This window comes from Gopherus evgoodei, chromosome 3, assembly GCF_007399415.2.
Source record: "Gopherus evgoodei ecotype Sinaloan lineage chromosome 3, rGopEvg1_v1.p, whole genome shotgun sequence".
NCBI lineage: Eukaryota > Metazoa > Chordata > Testudines > Testudinidae > Gopherus > Gopherus evgoodei.
This window is the reverse complement of record NC_044324.1, coordinates 20,086,248-20,092,655: the sequence shown is the minus strand read 5'-3', so window position 1 is coordinate 20,092,655 and position 6,408 is coordinate 20,086,248. Positions and strand designations below refer to the sequence as shown.

The 6,408-nt window shown below is 55.9% G+C and overlaps 1 protein-coding gene across 2 annotated transcripts in view; it reads left to right on the top strand.

Moving 5' to 3' along the window:
• The first annotated feature begins 2,306 nt into the window (after positions 1-2,306).
• PAQR8 (progestin and adipoQ receptor family member 8) overlaps positions 2,307-6,408 on the top strand; it is a 29,806-nt gene continuing 25,704 nt past the window's right edge. Inside the window, exon 1 of one of the 2 annotated variants that reach the window (XM_030555221.1) lies at positions 2,307-2,376. The gene's annotated coding sequence lies outside the window, so the exon portion shown is untranslated. Of the gene's footprint in view, positions 2,377-2,412; positions 2,479-6,408 lie in introns of those variants that run through there. The other variant, XM_030555222.1, reaches the window with a different exon arrangement.

Here is a 6,408-nt window from a genome sequence, read left to right as displayed (position 1 = left end):
AGGGAGTGTGGGAGGGTCACTGTGCGGCATGGGGGGGGGAGATTGGGCTGTGTATCTATCGGGGATGTGGAGAGATCACTGTGTGTATGTGGGAGATTGGGTTGTGTATCAGGGAGTATGGAGGGATCACTTGTGTGTGGAAGATCAGGCTGTGTATGGATCAAGGGTGTGGAGGGATCACTGTGTGGGGGAGAGATTGGGCTATGTGTGTGTATCAGTGGGTGTGGAGAAGTCACTGTGTTGAAGGGATTGGGCTGTGTGTGTACCAGGAACTGTGGGGTAAGTCATTGTGTGTGTACCGGGAGTTGTGAAAGGGTCATTGTGTAGGGGAATCAGGCTGTGTGTGTACCAGGCTGAGTGGGGGGAGGGAGGAGGAGGGATTGGGATTGGGATTGGGCTTGGGCTGTGTGTATACCAGGAAATGTGGGGTAAGTCACTGTGTGTGTACTGGGAGTTGTGAAAGGGTCATTGTGTGGGGGAATCAGGCTGTGCATGTACCAGGCTGCGGGGGACGGATTGATTGATTGGGCTGTGTGTGTACCAGGCAGTATGAGGAGGTCACTGAATATGGACCAGGTGTAGGGGGGCACTGTTGTGCATATACCAGGGGGAAAGAGGGCTCACTCTGGGAGGCATTTTACTGTGTGTGTACGGAGGGGGGGGAAGGGAGTCAGTATGCATACCAGGCAATGTGTGGGGATCAGTGTGTGTACCATGGTTTGCGTGTTGACAGCAATCAGTGTCTGTAGCAGGCAGTGGGAGAGGGATCAGTGTATAGTAGGCATTGGAGGGGGGTCTCATGGAGGAGAGGGCTAGTTTGTGTGTGAGATCAGTGTGTACCAGGCAGTTGGGAAGTTTTACTGGGAGGAGGAGATCAGTACTAGGCAGCGGGAGGTCTCATTGTGTGTGTGGGGGGGTGTCTATGTGTACAAGGGGTAGTCCCACTAAAAGGGCCAGTGGGTGTGTGGCCGAGGGGATGGGGGGAGTCAGTGTGTATCTGGTGGTGGGAGGAGGGGTCTCACTGGGGGAGGTCATTGTGAACCAGGTGGGGGGGATCACTGGGGAGTCAATGGGGGTGGGGAGGGTGTCACCATGTACCAGGCAGTGGAGGACTCACTGGGTGTTAGTGTGTATGTGTGTCAGTGTACCAGGCAGTGGGGGGAGGGTCACTGTGTCCCAGGCGGTGGGGAGCTCATTGGGCAGTGTGTGGGGTCACTGTGTACCAGGCAATGGGGGGGGGGTCAGTATTGATTGGGCAATGAGGTTGGAATTGGGGGTCACTGTGTACCAGGCAGTGGGGGGGTGGGTCACTGGGGGTTAGTGGGGAGTCGGTATTGATCGGGCAGTGAGGTTAGAATTGGGGGTCACTGTGTACCCGGTGTGGGGGGTCACTAGGCAGTGTGTGGGGGTCACTGTGTACCGGGTGATGGGGGGAGCTCACTGGGCAGTGTGGGAGGGTCACTGTGTACCAGGCGGGGGGGGGGGGGGTCACTGCGGGTTAGTGGGGGGTCAGTATTGATCAGGCAGTGAGGCTGGAGTTGAGGGTCACTATGTACCAGGCGGTGGAGGGAGCTCACTGGGCAGTGTGTGGGGGTCACTGTGTACCAGGCAGTGGGGGGAGCTCACTGGGCAGTGTGTGAGGGTCACTGTGTACCAGGCAGTGGGGGAGCTCACTGGGCAGTGGGGGGGGGTGTCACTGGGGGTTAGTGGAGGGTCAGTATTGATTGGGCAGTGAGGCTGGAGTTGGGGGTCACTGTATACCAGGCGGTGGGGGACTCACTGGGCAGTGTGGGATGTCACTGTGTACCAGGCGGTGGGGGAGCTCACTGGGCAGTGGGGAGGGTCACTGGGGGTTAGTGGAGGGTCAGTATTGATTGGGCAGTGAGGCTGGAGTTGGGGGTCACTGTATACCAGGCGGTGGGGAGCTCACTGGGCAGTGTGGGGTGTCACTGTGTACCAGGCGGTGGGGGAGCTCACTGGGCAGTGTGGGATGTCACTGTGTACCAGGCGGTGGGGGGCTCACTGGGCAGTGGGGGGTGTCACTGTGTACCAGGCGGTGGGGGGGGGGCTGTTCGGGGCCATGCGGGTGCAGCCCCGCTGCAATGCCGAGTCCCTGCCCGGGCTGGACGCGTAACCGGCCGGGCCAGGTACCGAGCGAAGCTGCCGGGGAAGGCGGCGCAGCCGGCAGCCGCCGTGGGCAGGGCATGCGCGGGGCAGGGCTCCCCGTCAGCCCCCGGCCCCGCCCGCCTGCAGGCAGCCCCGGCAGGAGATGCGCAGCCCGGCCGGCCGGCGGCTCCATCCCGGGCGCCCCAGGGTCGCGGCTGCCGCTGCCGCGCTCCAGGATCGCAGGGAGCTGCTGCTGCTGGAGGAAGCGCGGTGAGTCTGCAGCGACACCGATCCCGGGCTGGGCCCACAGCGCGCGGGGCAGCAGCACCGCCCAGTCTGGGAGGTCCCGTGGGACCCCCTGAACAGAAATAGGTGAGCACCCTCCGTGCACCGCTCCCTAGAGATGGGCACATCCCGTGTAGTCCCCAGAGATGGGCACCCCCATGTACCCCTCCCCCAGAGATGGGCTTCCCTGCCCAGAAATAGATGGGCACCCATTGTGTGTCCCTCCCAGAGATGGGCACACCCCTGCACAGATATAGATGGGCACCCCCATGTACCCCTCCCCCAGAGATGGGCTTCCCTGCCCAGAAATAGATGGGCACCCATTGTGTGTCCCTCCCAGAGATGGGCACACCCTTGCACAGATATAGATGGGCACCCCCATGTACCCCTCCAGAGATGGGCACCCCCATGTACCCCTCCCCCAGAGATGGGCACCCCATGGCACAGAAATACATGAGCACCCCTTTTGTGTCCCCCCTAGAGATGGGCACCCCTAGAGAGGCACACAGACAGCACCACGGTCTGCCCCCGCCTCAGTTAGGGCCTAGATGCTCCCCTTCTACACCAACCTAGATCGATACTATTGTGCTCCACCCCCACTCAGCTGAGCACCTAGAGTGAACACCCCTCGTATGCCCAAAGGCTAGATAAGTACTTCTGTGCATCCCAGAGATGGACATCTTTTCAGTTGGGCACCTTTTGCACACCCACAGAAATAGCTGTGTCTGTACTACGCTCCACATGGTGTTGATCTTGGTGGTGAGAAAGGAAGGATGGTCCAGTGGTTAGGAAATAAACCTGGGAAGCTTTCAGATCCCTGGGCCAAAACCAGCAGCCCTTGTGTAACACCAACAGACCTCAGTCGTCATCGAACTTGAGACCTCTGGAGCCTAGTGCATGAACTAAAAGCCAGCTGGCTGTTAGCTCAGGCTGCAGAGCAGAGTCATTTTCTCTCTCTCTCTCTGTGGTCTTGGTGCCACTAGATGGGACAGAACCCCACAGCAGATGTGTGGGTTACATACTTCCCCTAGCTGAGGAAGCGCATCCCGAGCTTCAAAGACTTCCCAGTTGAAATTACAGAGAAGCCCTCACTTGAAACTGCTACAGACCCTGGTCATTGGTGGATGGGATTGAACCTGGGACCTCAGTGTGAGCCTCTACTGCATGAGCTAAAATCCATCTGTTTGTTAGCTAAGGCTGTAGAGCAGACTCATTGTCTCTCTCTCTCTTTAAATGGTCTCGGTGCCACTTGATGTGTGGGTTACACTTGCTCAAACAAAACTTTTGATTAACAACTGAGTAAGGACCTGAGGATTTGGCTCACTATTAGCACATCAGCTGGTCACATTTCTGATCTGCCTGTCTCAAGATGCACTATTTTGTTTGTGTCTTTTCTGGAATGTGTTGTTTTACATCACACACAGTTAGTTGCAAGGTGTGTATTAGCTGTGGGCCTGATTCAAAGCACACTGAAGTCAAACAATGTGAATCTTTCCATTGATTTCAGTGACCTTTGGATCTAGGGTGACCATATAGCAAGTGTGAAAAATTGGGACGGAGGGTGTATGTGGGGTAATAGGAGTCTATATCAGAAAAAGCCCCAAATATCAGGACTGTCCCTATAAAATCAGGACATCTGGTCACCCTATTTGGATCAGGGCCTTTGTTGTTTGTATATTTCATTAGTATTTGGAAAAGAAGAACCTTGCACTTAAGGGAAAGTGAGCCCGAATTTGCTTTTTCCTTTAGCCACTTTCTCTGCCTTTGTATGTAAGGAAGGGAATGGTTCTGCTATTGTGGGGAACTTTCCTGGCTTCTGCACCAGCCCGGTGAAGTGGGCTAGCGGAAGGATCTGAGTCCTCGCTCCCACTTCCTTTACCCAGAGGCCTCCCTGCCCTTGAGGACTCCCCTTGCACTCTCCTGTCTGGCAGAGTCCTCGTAACCCCAGTAAGGCTGGGCCCAGGATTCCTGGGGTGCTTGACCCCCAACCCTGCTATGGTCACCTGGGACAGGGGCTAGAGTGTCCCCTCTCCGGGGTACTCTCTCTGGACTGGGTGCTTTCCTGACCCACTGATCATTACATGTGATTTAAAACAATACAGTTTATTTAATTAACAATTAGTTTAAAAAGGAATATGGAAAATGGGAAAGGTTGAAGGAAACACATCACCCTGCTCTGTGGCAGGGAACATCACAAAGAGTGTCTCTGGAATGTCAGGGCAGTTCACAGTCTGTTTCTTGTAGGTCCTGACTGTGCTGTGCTGCAGGGATGCTGTGGGTTGGACACTTGCTCGGGTGGTGACCACATGTCTCAGGTTCTAGGTGGCAGGACCCTTCTTCCCAGCGTTGCCCCCGCCCTGTCAGGGTTCTGATCCCCCTCCAAGTCTGGCCTGCAGAGCCTTTTGGCTGAGGCATCTCCCTGTGCTGGGCCCACTGCCCAGGGTCCCCTCGCTTTCCCCAGCTGCTCACTGCACCCAGCTCCGGACCACTTTAGTTAGGCTCACTCAAGAGAAATTAACTTGAGGGTAGATAACTTGAATTAACTCTGCAGTTAATACTCAGCGTAGCCTGAGTTTACAGACCACAGTTTGAGAACCACAGCTTGCACTTCTACCTTGACCAATTAAGATTTAAAACAGGGCTGGGCAAACTTTTTGGCCTCAGGGCCACATCGGGGTTCCGAAAACAAATAGCCTGGCCCCTCCCCCAGCCCCCTATCCACCCCTTCCCACTTCCTGCCCACTGACTGCCCCCCTCAGAACTTCTGACCCATCCAACCCCTCCTGCTCCTTGTCCCCTGATTGCCCCCTCCCAGGATCCACCATCCCTAACTGCCCCTCCGGGACCTCACCCCCATCCAGCCCGCCCTGTTCACTGTCCCCTGACTGTCCTGACCCCTATCCACACCCCCACCCCCTGATAGGCCCCCCAGGACTCCCATGCCTATCCAACCTGCCCTGTTCCCCATCCCCTGACCACTTCCCCCCAAACCTCCGCCTCATCCAACCACTCCCTGCTCCATTTCCCCTGATTGCCCCCTGGGAGTCCCTTTTCCGTATCCAACCCCCCAGCTCCCCGCCCCCTTACCATGCCGCTCAGAGCAGCAGGCCTGGCAGCCGCGCCACCCAGCCGGAGCCAGCCATGCCGCCGCGCTGCCCGGCAGGAGCTCGCAGCCCTGCCACCCAGAGCGTTGGCGGCACGGCGAGCTGAGGCTGTGGGGGCGAGGGGACAGCAGGGAAGGTCTGGGGGCTAGCTTCCCCAGCGGGGAGCCCAAGGGTCGGGCAGGACGGTCTCGCGGGCCGGATATGGCCCAAGGACTGTAGTTTGCCCACCTCTGATTTAACATGTGTTTGAGTTACATGGCAATCTGACAAACCCTCCTGCACTCTCGGCTTCTGAAAGGGGACAACTGTGATTCGTATTGCTGATCTAATGGATTGTCAGTAGGAGATTTAAGATCTATTCCTATCTCTGCCACCATCTCGTAAAGTGACTTGGGCCGCTCACTTAACCTCTGTGTGCCTTAGTTTACCCATCTGTAAACGGAGGCAGTAACCCTCACCAGCCTTTGTAAAGTACTTTGCCGAAAAAGAGCTCTAGGCACACAAAGTATCATTAGCTATGAAAACATGGTTGCTGGGTTTGAAAAAAAGGCCACTTGCCAGTACTGTACAATTATGGAAAACGCAATACAAGGTAAATCTGGTGTTGGTTGCTCTGTAGCAAGTGTTACTGGTTTTCTGTGTACTGTACTCCCCTTTTCATTTCTAACAGGGCTGCCTGTCTAGAGGGCAGCTGCTGGTTAGTGCAGCGTGTTACAGACATGGCATGCATGCTGTGCTGTCTTGTGGAGACATCACTCTTGTTTCTTCTTGTTTGATTGTTTCCCTAAATCTAATATAACAAAATAATTCAGGCTGAAAGTATATGGTTACCTCTTTGTATATGGGAGAGAAACATAACAGTGGATTATATAAATAGGTTGTGCTCCGGCTTTAGCATTAAGGGGCAGTGTGA